Source organism: Fringilla coelebs, assembly GCF_963513975.1.
Source record: "Fringilla coelebs genome assembly, chromosome: 3".
NCBI classification, from domain to species: Eukaryota; Metazoa; Chordata; class Aves; order Passeriformes; family Fringillidae; genus Fringilla; species Fringilla coelebs.
The window spans coordinates 96,273,004-96,290,105 of NC_140030.1; positions in this window are offsets into that span (position 1 = coordinate 96,273,004).

Sequence of the window (17,102 nt, forward strand, 5' to 3'; positions counted from 1 at the left end):
AAGCCTTAGACTGTTTCTGTTCTGGGCCCCAAAAGGTACTCAGTGCAGATACAGTGACCTAGAGAGGATAATGTGCTGGCAACCAGAACAGACTTGACTATTTTCAGCAGATCATGTATTCAGCACAAATCCATCCTTTCACATGTTTAATGTCTCAGCAATCACAACACTTTCCAATTGAAGCTGTTTCTCACCAAATTCAGATGTGCTTTCTCAAAGAATGAGACACTTTTTGAAAGCCTACCAAACCACGCTGGTGGAAAGCCTTGTCTGACAACTCCTGCAGAAGAGGAAGTGAATAAAGCAAGCAGCACATCTCTCACTTCAAGCAAATATCTCTCTTCAAGCAAATTATTTTAAACCCATTTCCTCCCTCCCCTAGCAGAGTTCTCAGGCTGATGTGGGCACTGCCAGTCGTGTACTGCTGTTGTTGCACAGGGCAAAGCCAGTGTGGAGAGCAGTCTGGCACCTTCCTGAACACATGACTCTCCCCATCATTTACCTGGCTTACCTTGGGGACAAAGTCAGCCCTGACATACATGGCTATTGCTTCCATTATGGCTGTTCTGCAGATATGAGGGACACAGAAATTAAAGGAAGAGGGCTCCAGAGCTATCCTTCATCCTTCTGTAATCTCTTATTCCTACTACACTTGTTGGATTAGCCTGCAAGGCTCATTCCTCATCAGGAAAGGTCATGCTAATTTGCCACTCACACCCATTTCATTACAAACATGTACCCAATATGCAATTTACTCCCCCAGTTACAATCACAGCTGGAATTAGCACGGAGCCTTCCTAGGTATTGCTTCTTCAGAGTTTTTGCAAGCTCATGCTGGGCTGAGTTTGGCATATTCCAAGGAGGATCCTTCCAGTGAGCCAGAGGATAAACCCCATGCTACACTGGAGACTCTGCACCGCTCTAACCAGCCTCAACCTCTGCTGATGGTGGGGAGGTTCAGTGCCCAACATGTGCTCATTGGGAATCAGGTTCCACTTGCCTAGAGAAAGCACATTAGCAGGAAGCAACAACAATACAGGAAAAATGAGCATTAATTCCTCCAGTTCTCTTTTCTAGTGTTCAGCAGGAAAACACTCTTGGAAACAAAATGATTGCTCAGTCTCTAAGACAATGGATGACACTCCCTAAACACATCTTTGTAGCTCTGAAGTTTAATTTTACCAGCTGGGAAATGGGAGGCATTCAGTTTTGGTCTGGCTAAACTCCAGCCAGCTGGTAGATTTTTGTATCAATTGCTGATGGCTGGCACTTGCATGATCACCTCTTCTGTTGCTCAAAAAGATTCCTTGCAGGTTATCAATAAATACAATGGGTTTGCAGTATCAGCTTTCCATTCTGCTGCTGTAGTCCAGAAAAACAACCTAGAAGACTCGCTCTGTGCTGAGGTTGGGGTGGCAAGTCAAACTCATTTCTCTCACTTCATATATTTCAGTTCAAATTTTCAAGACTGATCTGGTATGAATTTCTGATATTTTTCCTGGTCAGAACTATTGCTGCAATCAGTGAACTTTGCACAAAACCAGTTTGTTCATTCATCTTTCACTTTTTCTCTGAGAAGATGTGATCTCTTCCTCCAAGCTGCCTGAGATGGGAAATGCAGGGCTGAGCAGCAATGGGGATCCCTCAAGCACTGTGCTGAGATAGTGAGACACTACCAGGGCAGGAGGAGGCAAGATCCACCTGTACATAACATGGAAAATCTGGCCTGTCTCCTCTTTTATGAGAAAAAAACCTCTGTCTACTCTTTTATGAGAAAAAAACTCAAAGTTGTCCCGTGTGGGGCCACACACATCAATGAGGCAGAGACAGGTACTTTCCAAAAGCATGAAGATACACGAAGAAGGAACTGTGTTTTGTCCCAAAATGAGACACACCATGAAAACTTTCAAACAGGAATATTTTCCCTAGCCTTTCCTACTGCCTTTGAAGCTTTCCATTGGAATGCTTCATTTTCCTACTCCAGCTACAGCTGCACAACCTCAATGTGCTGGTGCACTCCCACTGGCTCACTAATCTCATAATTTCCCCCTTGATGGGCCCTGACAGCTCTGTGGTGAGTGGTGTGAGACTGATCTCCCCACTGAGACTCAGCGCGTGTGCGATCTGGGCTCTGCGTTACCTGCACGTCCCCTGGTGCTGTCACACACCATAAGGATGGATGGAATTGTCAGGGAGAGGAGAACCGGGGCTCTCCAAGGTAAGAAAGAGGTGAGATGCCCCCTGGCAGGAGGAATGCACTTTACATCTTGCCTCCAGATGAGGTTATTCTGTAGGTCTTGGGTTACTACTCTGAATATTTCGCTGCTGGGGATTGTAGACAACAAGAAAACTTCTCCTCTTACTTACAAGAGCTGCCTGAAAGTACAGTTGTTCAGTATTGGATATATGATAATCTAAAGATCTGGGCCTAGCTACCAATAAAAAGAATCCTGGAAAATTTCCATTTCCCTATAATTTGTCTTAAGTAAATCTAACAGAATCATAGAATTATTGAGGATGGAAAAGACCCCTAAGATCATCTCAAATACAGCTGTCAACCAAATACCAGTACCATGTTCACCACTAAACCATGTCCTCAAGTGCTATACCCATGTGGTTTTTGACCCCTCCCAGGCATACTGACTTCACCACTTCCTTGGGCAGCTTGTTCCACTGCTTGATAACCTCATCTGGGAAAAAATTTTCCAAATGTCCAATCTAAACCTTCCCTGATACAACTTGTGGGCATTTCCTTTCATCCTGTCACTTGTTACCCGGGAGAGAAGACCGATGCCCACTTTGAAAGGTAAATTCTCTAATGCTAGAAAGTCCTAGCACTAAATGGCCCATTTAATGCTTTATTTTGCTGCTTTTTGCACATTCATTATTATAAAGTCTTTAATTACATCCTAGACTTTGCAAAGAACTTACATCTCTTTCCTTGAACGTGTTGGATTTAGCAAAGGAGTGGCATGGAGTTAAAACACAGATTCCTGGCAGGGAGAGTTTATCCAAACTGCTGAATTCTGGCAGACAGAAAGTAACTGAATTTGGTTTTGCAAATTCCCAAATTGCAAAGTATCTGGTAAATTCAGGTGCTGCAACAGCCCTAATGATAATACTGCATGACTCCCCTGGGAAAAATGATTTTATTTAAATACACTTCCTCTAAACACTCTGCTGACATGATAGAGATGTCATTAATGCATGTGAAGTGACACAAGTGAGGGTTCTGGGGAGGGGGAGACGGCGAGGCAGGGTGGGAAGACTATAGATGCTTTTAAATCACTGGGAAACAAACAAAATCTTTAGGAAGTTGGCCAGTGGGACTGTCAGATAATACTTCCTATAAGCCTTCTGGAAAAAATTTATTTATGCAAAAGAGATACAAACTGTGAAGCAACAAATCTGCTTTAAATTTTCAAAAAGGTCTATTTGCTTGCAAATCTCTCATCAGCTGCAGAGAAGATACCAGAAAAGGATAGGACTGAAAGTCAATTTGCTTGCAAATCCTACAGATAAAGATAGCACTGGGGTACAATTGAAGAAATATGTACATAATTTTCCTCATTTTGCCATTTGGAGCTTACAGAATTTTTCTGGAGCATATCAGCAAGTGAGTTTTAAGAGGCAAAAAAAAGACAGTATTTATTTGAACAAAGTTTAGATAGCAAGTTGTCTACACTTTGCCAAACTTGTGGTTCTGTGGAAGCAAAAATAAACTGTTTAATTTTGCTTCCAAAAAAATAATGAAAGATAATAAACTCAAGCTGCTGGAAACAAGAGTAGTCACTATTGTTACAGCTTTTTAAACAGTGAGCTTTGGCCTATGTCCAAATCCCAACAATAACCAGAAACGTAATATTCATAAGAGCTATGCAATTTTCCCCAAATTTCTTTTTTTTCTGCTCTTCTTCCTGTATTTGTTAATAAAAGCTCACAGAAGCAGAGGATCATTACATTCGCTTTGCAGATCATATGCCAAGCAGACAATTGTGTATAAGAACTGTCCCTTCTCTACATGCAGATGAGTTACTTATTATAGAGCACAAAGGACACAAATGTAAATTACGCAGAAGCCTTTTCATCAAATGTCTTAAAAAAAAATAATATTAAGCTTCCAACAGCAAGATTAGCAGCTGGTGTAAATGCAGCTCCACATTTCCCTTTTCCTTCCGTCAGACCAAAGTCTGTCTTTGCTCTGGTCACAGTCTGCAGTGGCTCCCTACCCAAAACCCAGCAGCAGCTCACCCTTTCTCACATGGTGTCCCACAGAAGACATGAAGAGACACCAGCACTGCCATCTCCCAGTCCTTTCTCCGAGCCTTGTGTTTACCCTCACTGCTGCCATGGCAAGAGCAGGCACCTCTGACAAGCAGCCTGCCCCCACATGGCACCCGTATCTGATCCCCTCACACACACCCATCTCACACAGGTATTCTTCTGCTGCTGGCTTCTGCACACCTTCCCTGCACAGTGAATAACATCAATCCTTGTGATAAGACCAAGAGAGAGTTATAATTTGGCTCAATAATTCATGATAAGAGCTCTTGCCCTGGGGTCAGTGTGCCCACAAGTCAGAGCCTGCTGCCGTGGCCATGGCTAGGGAGGGGGAGGCAGTTCACACAAGGAGCAGCCTCTCAGAGGGGCATGGGTGAATGGAGTCACAGCCCAGCTTGAAGAGCCTTTGCAACACCTCCCTGTTTCCTACAAGCTGTCCCTAGTCCAGGAGTCCTGCTGAACTGCTGAATTGAAACTGAAAGTCCTCATGCCATTGACTGCAAAAGAGGGAAACTAATCAAACCTGTTTTTCCTTCCAACCACAAAAGAAAATAACTAATCCTAGCAGATAGTTAAGCAAGGAAAAAAAATAGAGAATGGCACCAATTCCATGAAGCCCCTACGAGATATGGCTGTTGCCTTTGTGTAGGAAGTGGGCAGATTGTCTTGGTTTGGTGCCTGCTAAAGGAGACAGGAGCCTCCCCGGAAATGGAGGATGCAAACCCTCCCCACCCCTTGAATTGCTAGGAATTTTAAATAAGAGGCTCTCAGGCAAAAATATGGGAGCAGGAAATAACAGTTCTTTAATAGGGAAGGGAAAAAATACAACAGGATAAAGGATAAAATACAACAATGCAATACACTAGAACAGCACTGACAGAGTCAGAACTCAACCTGACACCCTGTGGGTCAGGGTGTTGGCAGCAGTCCAGTTGGAAAAGGGGCTGCAGTCCTCCTGGAGTCCTGGAGTGTCTGTTGGAGCAGGGCAGTCCTGTAGGAAAGGGGTGTATTCTTCCTCCACAGATCCGTGGAAGTAGAAGCAGCTGCTGTTCCTCTGGGGAGTCCAATGGAGAAGAGCCGTGCTGGTGTGTCAGAATCTCCAGATTATATCTGGGTAGGAATGCTTGGCTCCTCCCTCTGGGCGGAGCATCTCACAATGGGATGTTACAGTTCTTATCAGTCATCTGGTGACATTCAATAGCCCCTTATCAGCAGATGTCCCCTGCTGAGGGACCTTGATTATGATCACTCAGGAAGCGAGATAAGGAGAATTGCCCACTTGACAACAGACAACTGCCATACAGATGGCAATAGGATACATCTTGCCTTGCAATCTGGAACACAGATAATACTTAAGGGGGTGGTTCCCAGCAAAAGGTGAGACATAAAGGGGCAGGGCCATTCTCTCTGCTCCCCTTCAGCTGTCAGCCCTGTCCCATCCCTGCTGGCTCAGGCAGACCCTGGCCCATGCCTGGCTGGAGCTGTCAGGCTTCAACAGGGACCAGCACAGAGCTTCTACTTCACATTGACTTATTGCATTTATGAGTGTATGTGTATGCTGCCACGAAAGTTAAATTGTCTGAAATGTTGGGACTGCCTGAACAAAATAGTTTTTTCCTCCCAGCAGCCTCCAGGACACTGGCAGCATCAGCTACTGGGAACATTTGTGCCCAAGCTGCTAAACCAGCAAGGAATCCAGCAACAAACCTAAGCAGTGGGGATTGGTATTTAGACTGATAACACTTAATTAAACTGTTCCCATTGGTTGTAAAACTACTCCAAGATGAACTTTAGCAGCCATGGCTTAGTGTGAGGCAGTGTGAAAAATTACTGCACAATGAAAGCCCAGGAAAAGAAAGGCTGATTTATTCTTTCTATGTGAAAGCACACACTCAATCTATTCTTCACAGTTATTAGAGTGGTCAGTGTGGCCTGAAAAGGCACCTGACAATTTATGTCTCTGCTTCACAACAGGAGAAGAAGAAGGGTGTTACTGATGATAAATACAGCATCTTGCTTACTTTGCTGAATTTAACATCAGTCAAAACTTTACATTACAAGGGCTGGATAGGCAGATAACCCCAGAATGGTTTTGTCTTTCCCAGTGGAAATTTCACTCAGGTATGTGGGAAGGACAAGATTTTTTTCATTGCCTGCACAGAGTTTCTTCCATTATCTTTTTCTCAAAGTAAAATAGGCTATACCCAATTCCCAGGACTTCATGTACATGGCTGGTAAAAAAACATCATCCCTGTTCTAATAGCACAGGAGATAGCAGGCAAACTCAGCTTTGCATCCTGAAGAAGTATAATCTACACGCACCATAGAACAGATTTGTGGCTTAGGCACTGGGTCAAGATGCAAGAGGGTTGAATTTCATCCCTGACCATTGGCATTGCCTGTACCTTGCAGTAGTTCCTTAACTTTCGGTGTGCTCCAGTTCTGTGTCTGTAGGACGCTGCCCTTGCACCAGTCACAGGGGTTCTGCAGAGACAAATTCATTGGGATTGAGTCCCAGAGAAAAATAGTGGCATGAAAAACTTCTGCAGCTTCACTTGTTTTTGTGCTTACTCCCAAATGGAGTGAGCATTACTCATGGTAGAAGGTAGGTAGGCAGTAGATTGAAAAAATAATTGTTTTCATCCCTGAAATATAAATCAGATATTGTTCAAGCAGCTGGATCCTAATTTAACTGCAAATTTGTCCAAATGCAGAATTTTTGATGAAAATTCCCAAAGGTTGGGGCATTTACCTCTGATGTTATATACCTGGCAGATGTCATGCTTAATTGTTTATTTTGTCAAACACTCAGGTTTAATCAGGCAGTGTTATAGGAAGGCTAAGCACAACCAGATCACAAAGGAATTATGTCTCCAGAATGCTAATGAAAGATTAGCTCTTCAATTCAGCCTCTGAATTTTGAGGAACCTTTTGTTTTGTTTTCAGGTTAAACTAAGGGCAGAATAAGGATTAAAGCATGCAAATGAGGCACTGTAATGAGAAAATAATAATTTGTTTCACTGCAATAAGAAATCTCATTTACATAAAATGAGAAATAATTAAATTGGAGCTGAACTGTGTGCCCTATCAATTTAATTGAATCTCAGCTACATGTCTGTGGCTGAATTACTGGGGCTGGTTCCTGGAAAGCATTTGTTATTAGTCATTTTTGCAGCAAAAAGATGAATCAACACTTCTCAACTGTACAAGAGAAATAACTCCTGAAATAAACTCCTGCTGAGCACCCCAGATCAATACAAACAACAGCAATGTGCCCGCAGAGCTATGGAGAGTTCAGTCAACAGGGAATTTAATACACTGGTGAAGAATATTGAGAAATATGGCTGTAGCTATCCACTCCGATTCTTTCAGCAGGCCATATGACTTCACCACACAACTATCCTCCTTCCTAACTACATGAATGAACCACATCAAGCCCATTAAGAGCCATTTGTCATTCATTCAGGACTAGAGTTTCCACTCCAAGAGTGTCCGTCCAGCCACTCTCTCTTCAGAAAGTATTCCAGACCTTTCTGGCATTAAAGGCTGAATTTCTCTTCTTGTTTGGTTTTAATTTCAATATTCCCTTATTCCCTGACTGGATGGCCTCCTTTCTTTTTTTTTTTTTTTTTTCCCCTGTTAAATTATATATAAGGTGTTGATTAGGAAAATAATGAAAAAGACCAGTACCACTCTTTTCTTAGAGATGTCTAGTAGAGTGAAAACTCTGCTTCCTTGCTGTAAGAAACATCCCTAAAGCTTTACACTACTTCATAGGTTTTCCTGAAATCCTTCGAATTCAGTCAATTAAGTGCAGACCCCTTGACCATACAGTGTTTCCAAGTGTGACTTGATCTTACCTCTTTTGATACATGTGTCTCTTTCGAAGTGCCTCAGCTTTTAGGGATGGTTTCCAGCGTGTCCTCTTACACAGTAACAAGGTCCCTGGCTCTCCACGGCTGCTCATGAACAGACATTTTTTTCATTTACTGACCTGAAAAGCTTTACTGATCCTTTAAAAATCCCCATTTCCAACCAGCTACACCTGTCCTAGAGTGATGTTATGATGCTTGTATCCCCAATCGTGTGTTCTGTTCATGCTGGATATTCTATTCTGTACCTTCAAGACTGGCTGAGAGCGAAGGCGAGGAGAAGAAGAAGAAGCACGGAGTTTGTTATCAGAGTCTGGGCTCACTCCCCCACAGTCTTCTGGAACACTGTTGTTGTCTGGGCACGGATAGGGCAGAACAGAGCGCTCCTTTTGCTTTTTAGTTAGTTCAGCCAGCTGAGGCAGTCCGAGCGTTCCCTGGTCTGTTTTTTTTCCTTTCCCTTTTCTTGTAACCGTCCAAACCTGCTCCGCACTGGGAGCTGGGCAGCACCAAGAGCTTGCACTTTGTGGCCCATGGGGACCTACACTGGGCAGCAGCCTTTCCCAGTGCCGAGGGATTGGTGACAGAGCGAGCACCCACAGGAGAGACTTTGTGATTTGTCATCTCTTCAGAGCAGCCAATGAGTTTTGTCATCTGGTATTGTTCATTTTTTGTGCTGGGGAGTGCTCTGCCTGTTAAATAAACAGGTTCTTTCCACTTCTCTCTGAGGAAATTTTCCCCAAACCAGTTGAGGGGAGAGACCATGTGGGTGGGCTTTCTGGAGGGGTGTGGCAGTGTGTTTTTTGATTGTAATGCATTTCTAGTAGTCAGTTTTATAATCCTTCCTATTTTGGGCTGCTATAGCATATTTTATTAGGAATGGATTGCTCCTTTCCCCCCTGTATTGCTGGTTTTTGCCCTAGTTGTCCATCTCCCCAAAGACCTGCCTTTTTGTTCCCTGTTCCTCCTCCCATTGAATGTCAATCCCTCCCCAAGCCTGCCCCTTTCTCTAGAAACTTCCCTATCAATGTTGTATCCTTCAAAACCCCATGGGTTTGTTGAAGTTATTCTCCTCCCCTGTAGTCCCCTATTGGTTTAAACATTGTATTCCCCACCTTGTGTCCCATCCCCAACTTCTCCCAATTGGTCAAAGATTGTATCCTTCCCTGGGACCTCCCCCATTTATAAGCTGATGTATGCCTTTGAGTGTGTTTTTCTGTCCCTGAACCTCCAGGAATGAACTTCTTTGAAAATCATACAGAAGATCTCTCCCTGATCCTTGTCCCTACTCTTGGCACAGTCCGCAGTCCACCTGTGCCATAGAGCAGCCGTGCCCTGCAGCTGCCCCCCAGATTCGACAGATTTCTGGAGGCAGCCCACTCGTGCTGTCGGTGTCGGGAGCTGGTCAGGCCAAAGAAATCCGGCGCCGCAGCAGAGGGGCTTTCTCCAACCTGTTTTGGAGGTCTCCTCCCAGATTTGCCCTAAACCACGACAACCTGGAAAACTGCGTTTTCCTGTCTCCGCTTTATACAAGAATTCTTCTTTCATTAGTTGCAACATTTCATCAACAAATTCAGATGAAGAATACTCAGACTATGAGTTGTGTATGACCCAGCCCTCTCTACAACATCTGATGTAAGTCAGTCATCCAGACCACATGGTCTGGTTTCAAAGCCATGAAGAGACTGTGAGTTCAGGACTCACACAACTGACTGGTTTAGGAGTGACTGCAGAAAGTTTATCCTAAAAAAGGATGAAATCACTGATCTCGTGCTGTACTCCAGCAAGCCTCACCAGCTGCAAACACACTGTTCATTCTGACCTTGTGCTGTGCTTCTTCCAATGCATCTTTGGAACTACGTGCCTCAACCTCTCACTTACAGACCTCTGCTTCAGATGTGATCTCCTCTCCTGGCAGGTCAGGGCAAAAGTAGGGTCTGGAAGAGCAGAAGGAGCCACCTGCACCACCCAGTATCTGTTTGAATGGGGAATTGGGAATCGCAGCTCTACGGTTTGTGCGAATGAAAGCTCTTGTGCTACCAGCTTCTTGGCACAGCTCAAACACATCTTTGGAACTCAGACAACAGCATGGAAAAATTAGTGGTGTGCTATCACCACCGTGCAATAAATGCTTTAGTCCTCAAAAGACAATGTAAAGAAGTATATGTGATGTGCCTGAAGGACTCCAAGTTTGAGTACCCTGTTAAAACTAGAGAGGATGCCTGGGCAGAGTGGGAAATAGAATATATCCCCAGTCAGTACCAAAGCCCAAAATCTCCTGACTGCAAGAACAATATTTTCACAAGCTCACAGGTGTTATTCAAAATCAGTTAAAATCACAATCCAAGAGCAGAACCTTAAGTCCCACTTCTACTAATGGGCATCTTTATTTCGCTGATTAAATCTAGACAGACCCTCAGCAGGATTGTGAGTGACTTCATGCAAGTGGCCAACCTTACTCCCCACAAAGATTATAAGGTCAGAAACAGACTTGTGAACTCTTGGCTGCTAGTCTCAGGATTAATTCACCATCTAGAAAACATGAAACCATTAGGGAAATGAACATCAGGTTCATATGTGACCGAAGATATTTTTTGTGGCAAGAGCTTTGAGGAAATTTTTCCTTTCATGAATTTGGGAGCAAGTTTAGCAATTCTGCATCAACCTGGATTCATTTTACTGAATTATTTACTGGAAAATATCTTCACATGTTTCCCATGAAACATGGAGCTTTCCTTAGTGAAACATTCAGAATTTTTAATCTGAAATACATATTTTTCAAAAGTTCCCTTTCTTTTTAGTTAAAACAAGAAAAAAAAAGAAATACCTGTAAAGGACATATGACACTTTCAAAACACATTTCATGAAGATTCTCCAGTAATTTCCCTCCTAATACTACCAAGGAACAGTTTAGATCCAAAATTCCAAGAGAAAAGCATGGACATCTCAGTCAAGTTCCAGTTTTTCCTTCTAGAGTCATCACCTTCATCACTACTAAAGTTTCTGGCAACCTTTCTGGCAAAACAGAGCTTAAAACATATGAAAACTACATTTTGAGAAGTCAAAGCAAACAAAAGAAAAAAAAGAGTGGCTAATGCAAAAGTCCAGAACCCTACTGTTTGTGCTTTGTCATATAGCTCTCCCTGGGGGAAGAAAAAAAAAATTCATATTCCTTAGTAAACAAACACAATACAGGCCATGGCTTCAAAGAACGTGGTTAAAATGCTGACTGGCCGGCTGTCTTCTGCAAATGAAATGGCAAAATAGCCAAGATCTACTTGTTCTTCATTAGTACTTCTCCAGATTCCATTTCTCATAAAACTTCATTTATTTAAGGAACAACATTTGGGACGGTTATCTTTTCCATTAAACTTAATTGATAATGAGCATAGCTTCAGAAGCAACAGTGAAAAGGCAAGGAAAAGAGCTGGCAGGCAGCACTCTCAAGCCTAATTTCCTATACCAACATATTATTTTAAAAGCTCATGAAAGAGTAATGACAAATGAATTTGAGGTTGAAAGGAGCAAAAGGAAAACCAGATCAAAAAAGAGTGGCAAGAAATGTGGAATGAAGACTGGTGACTTTCCCTCTCCTCAGGGAGAACAGTTCCTCTGGGAAAAGTTAGTTTATTAGTGATGGCATTACACAGAGGAAGATACCTTTTCCAGATTTTGCAAGGAAAGATGGCTAGAAAACAACTTTTCCAGAAGCTGTTGTGTACAACAGATTAAACACTCTTGAAGTTTCTCTACCTGATCCAAATCCAAGCTGACCACAGCCTTGGGAAATGAAAAGTTACTTTGGTTATCCCCTGACTTGCTGTTCACCCTTTCCTGAAACACACCTTTCAGAGACAGGACCTGTTTGTTCTTTGCATGTGAGAATGTTTCCTGCTCCTGTTGCACATTATGAGGTTAAGATGGTCCTGATTTTAACAGTATTTTTTTGCTTAGCTTTGTGTACACAATTATAAAGTCCCATTCCAATGGTCAAAGATTCTCCCTTCTGGGTAGATCTCCCCTCCACCTGTGCTTGCATCTTATCAGAGTGCATTGACAGAGAACTGATTCTCTGCTTTGGTTGTACCTCCATGCAGTCCCTAAAAAATGCTTTAGGAGCATCAGTGTTGTATCCATATAGAAGACTTTTTCCTATGAGATTTTTGAAAGTATCTGAAGAAGGTGGCACCGTTTTCTTCTCTACTGAAAGCAGCAGAGAGAGCATTTTAACTTTAAAAGTAAATCTTGGATGAAATACTACCTCTTAAAGCAACCTCCTGAGAGCAAAATGCCTTGTAGGGCTGGGCTGTAGGTATTGCCCATACTCCTCTTGCTAGGTATTGATTGATTGATTGATTGAGTGTTTAATTGATTGATTGATGAGAAATCAGATTTGCTTTTCCAGGCTCAGCATTATCTCCTTCCAACTTTTTCTATATAACTAGTAGCTTGAGCTGGGTGAGAATATCTGCCAGACAGACCATTTGGAATACTGTGATATTTTACACGTTTCTTAGTAGTGAACAGGGACCTTCACAAAGAAGCATTTGGTCCTGGCTAGATCTTGCAAAACAACTATTTTTACCTTGATATCGACAACAATTTGGGGAGAGAGCAGTGACCAGCACCACAGGCAAAGAGAAGAGATTGGGTGGATTCACAGAACAATTCTGGGTACAGAACCACCCGATGATTCCTGCTTCTCATTTCAGTGGTGCTATAGACCCTACAAAGCTCCTCATTCAGATCCCCACCAAAACTGTCTCTTGCTAGTGGCACAACCTGTCACCTCACAAAAGCTCTGATATTGTTATCAGGGTATTTTTGTCTTCTAGGTCACCAACACGTTGGAGGGTCGCTGACAGCAGATAACAATGGGGTACTGGATGCCAGCTCGTGGGTGGGAGGTGCAGTGCCAGCAGTTCTGGGAACAGGTAACTCACCAGGGGCTAAAGATGGCTCAAAACACATCCCCCTGGAACAAAACACTTTTGTCTTTTCCTGCTCCATTATAATACTTGGGAAAAGGGTTGTAGAGGGTCGCCTTCATATGTGAAATGGCAACAGGCAACTGAAAGGAAGACAGAGATTTTTGCTAATTTGTTCCAAACAGTGAATGCTTTGGTCATTCTGGCAATGTGACTTTTTCAAACACCAATTGGAATTACTTGGTTGGGAAATGCGCTATGCCAGCCGTGTGCTTCTCAAGGAGAAAATTGTAATTAAGTCCAAAGGTGTAAGTTTTAAAGGAATTTTATTTCTCTGGGAACCTGAGTTATTTGAAGTATAGGCTATTAGAAAATTCTTGGTTTTAATGGGGAAGTAGCAAAATAAGTTTGAGCACATGTCCCTCCAATGCAAATATTGTTTCTGTAGGATGTGGAAGCCGCTATCTTCAAAATATTAGCTTCCATTTTCCAATCAGTACATTATTTAGCATAATCCTGGATCCAGAAAGGCAGGAAATGTTTCTGCTCTGGAGGCAATCCTCTGCTTACTCCCACTGCTTAGCTGCATAACACATGTGTGGACACAAAAGGATTAACCTCTCACCCCACACTCATGGAAGTGCTGGGGGAAAAGAGCTGTATTCACACTGAACTCTGCTTTGCAGTGAGGTCACAGATCTGTAGGACAGGCAAAACATGTTGACAGGGCTCTCCCTGCCATCTCTCCTGGTTCACCCAGCTTGGTCAGCCCAGCTCCAGCCAAAAACCATAAATGAGTGAGTTAATGCAGCACAGACTGGGCAAGATGCATCACCCATCTCTTCAGCCGTGCATCACTCACACATTTTTAAAGGGGAGAGAATGGAATGAGCTTGTGTTCTCCTTCTGCCACTTGATTAAGCAGAATAAACACTGTGTATTGCCTTAATGGAGAGAAAATACAACCTGCTTTTGAAATCCATCCTATGAGGTATAAACAACTGTTAAGCCAAACACACCGATCACATTGCACTCATTTGAATAAAAATGTGACTCCATTTGCCTATGCTGCTACCACCGACTTCCTCAAGCCCTGCCATGGTGCTGCTGGTGGGACCCAGGTGTCAGGAGGCCTCCCAAGAGGACACTGTTGACACCACTCCAGCTGTAGAGCAGAGGAACCTTGTTAAGGTTCTGTGTCCTTGGGGTATTCACAATTCTGGGAAATTGTGGAAGACATGGGTCTGACATACCCTCAACTTGCTGAATGTGATAAAAAGAGATACAACTTTGGGGATTTGAACAAAAAAATAGGGTGCTTATTTAAATGGGAAAAACAAAGGGGAGGAAGGGATAAAAGGAGAAGGGAAGAAAAGAAGAAAACAAATAAAGTCCTGAGCCCGAGGACTGAGGAAACCTCTAGCTGAACCGGCGTTTGGCCCCAAAGCAAGAACCTGATGGCACTGCAGTGAATGCAGTTAGTCTGCCCTCAAATCTGTAAAAAGGTCTCTAAAAAGAGATATCATCCAAAGTCTGCAATGTTGGGTCCCCTAGTGCAGCTAACTCACAGTCAAAGGTGCAATAAAAGACAGCAAAAGACGGCTCTTCACGTCAGGTGGCCCTTCTACATTCTCGGTCCCCTTGGCCTATACTTGCAGTTCCACTCCCATAGTCTCTGGTGATTGATGCTAGTAGTTTGATGCTATTAGATGATGAGGTAAGATCTTCTTTCCAATAGTGTGCTGTCACTGGGGTGTGATGATATCGCTGAGGTTTTTGGCAGGAAGGTCTCTCATTATAACGCACAGTTGCTGTGCTATCAAATTACAAGTTCCCTGGAGTGGGTTGGAGATCATCTGTTAAATGCTGTGTGCTGTTGGTGAGAGGAAACTGCACCAGGACCTTTGAAAGTGTGATACTTAAAAGAGATTATTAAACTTACAAATAATGTAATTAGGTTAAGAACAAAGGATTATAAAAATAGTATGGTTCTTTATTGTATTTGCAGGGTGCCCCGATGAAAGAAGGAATGATGAATCTGACTCCTTGTTCTCAGAAGGCTAATTTATTATTTTGCAATACTATATTATATTAAAGCATAAGATATTAAACTATACTAAAGAATACAGAAAGGATACTTCCAGAATGCTAAAAAGATAATAATGAAAACTCATGACTCTCTCCAGAGTCCCGACACAGCTTGGCACTGATCAGCCAATGAGACAAAACAACTCACACCAGAAACCAATGAAAACATCACCTATGGATAAACAATCTCCAAACACATTCCACGTGAGCAAAACAGAGGAGAAGCAAATGAGATAATTATTGTTTTCCTTTTTCTCTGAGGCTTCTCAGCTTCCCAGGAGAAGAATCCTGGGCGAAGGGATTTTTCAGAGAATGTGAATGCCATAGTTCTTATTTTTTTAATTATTTTAACAGGATGATTAAACATTCAACAACTAGTATAACTTTATAATGATTTTATAATATTTACCTCATTAACTTGAACACTTTTAATTGATCAAACTAGTAACTTTAAACAGTTATAAATGCAAAAGCTAATTAATGGTTACATGTAAAACAGTCACTAATGCAAAAGCCAATTAAGGGGTTTTATGAATGCCGCTGAACAAAACTTGTGTGAGTTATCCCATTTGAGGTCCCCTTTCCAGTGCAATTGCTCCACTGCAGGGGGACACAGCAGCTCAGTGACCACCACCACTATCCACAGCCTGAAGGGAATCCTGTCAGCATCTGTGTTCTTGTTTTGCACCTAAACACTGTGTGTGGCAGCATCTCAACACTAAAGAGCAAACCAGAATTTGGCCTATGTGTGCCTCTCTCCCAGAGCACTGGCATAAACTGAGATTAATTCAAAAGGACTCAATGAATTCACAGTGCTACAGTGAGTGAGCAAAGGGGCATAAACTGCTCTGCCTGGGTACAGAACTTTTCCAGCAGGCTGGAATTACCATCTTGAGTGTGGCCAGAGCTGCATCCCATGCTGTCATGCCTGCTATGGAAACACAGGCCAAAACCTTAAAATTACAGTGGCAAGTCTTCCTTTCCTCACTCAGCATTTCCCTTGCCAGGGGTGTAAGACACCATTCTCCCTGCAACCACAGGTGAGTTCAAAGCTGTGGTACACCCTGGAGAGCCTGCACAGGCAAAGAGCACCGGAGGTTGGAACAGTGACTAACACCTGGCACAGAGGAACAAGGCAGTGGATGACTGTTGCGCATTCTTCAACCATTCTTTCATTCCTTCAGGAAAGCTGAGCTACATTCTGTCCCTACAACTTGCTTCCTCTATTCAGCCTTGCCTGACACCTTGTTTTAGGACTAGCAAATTCATTCTTAACCTTTCCCTTACTGGATTGTGATAAAAAGGAACAAATTGCAAAAAACAATCCCAAAGAGGGAAATATGTATACAGTACACAAAGACTCAAGACTAATTTTTAATATAAACTGAGTTTGTCATCTAGTTACAAACCAGATTATTCTGCTAGAGATATTTTCAAAAATAAACTGGTGTGAAAACAAGATTGTTTTCTAGTAGTGCACAGTTTTGCAGAGACTTCCAGGGTGGACTTGGCATCTACAACAGAAGGTAAATGGGACTTCAGTACCTACGGGCTTTTTTGACCTCTCTGGACCTCAAGCTCCCCCATAAAACAGAAATATCAGAACTTATTTATGTTTTCAAAAGGCTGTAGGAGAAGTGCCCTTACTTTGTCTGATGGTTTATTTAATTCAATATGCTCTTTTCAACAGCAAAGTGACCATCTTTCACAGCTAGAGCTCCAAGAATTAATTAATAGCCTTACTTTCAAATGTGTGAAGAGCTACGTATGTGTCAGGTCCAAGATTAGGCATGATCATTTTAATATATTGCCAAGAGCGTTTGGTCCTTATGTCTGAAGTGATTAAGTTTTTATAGAACAGTCCAAAGGAGTGCCCAAAGTCTGTGGAAGAAGCAGGACTGGCAGAAAGGAGCCCCCACCATGGCCTGGCTCAGAT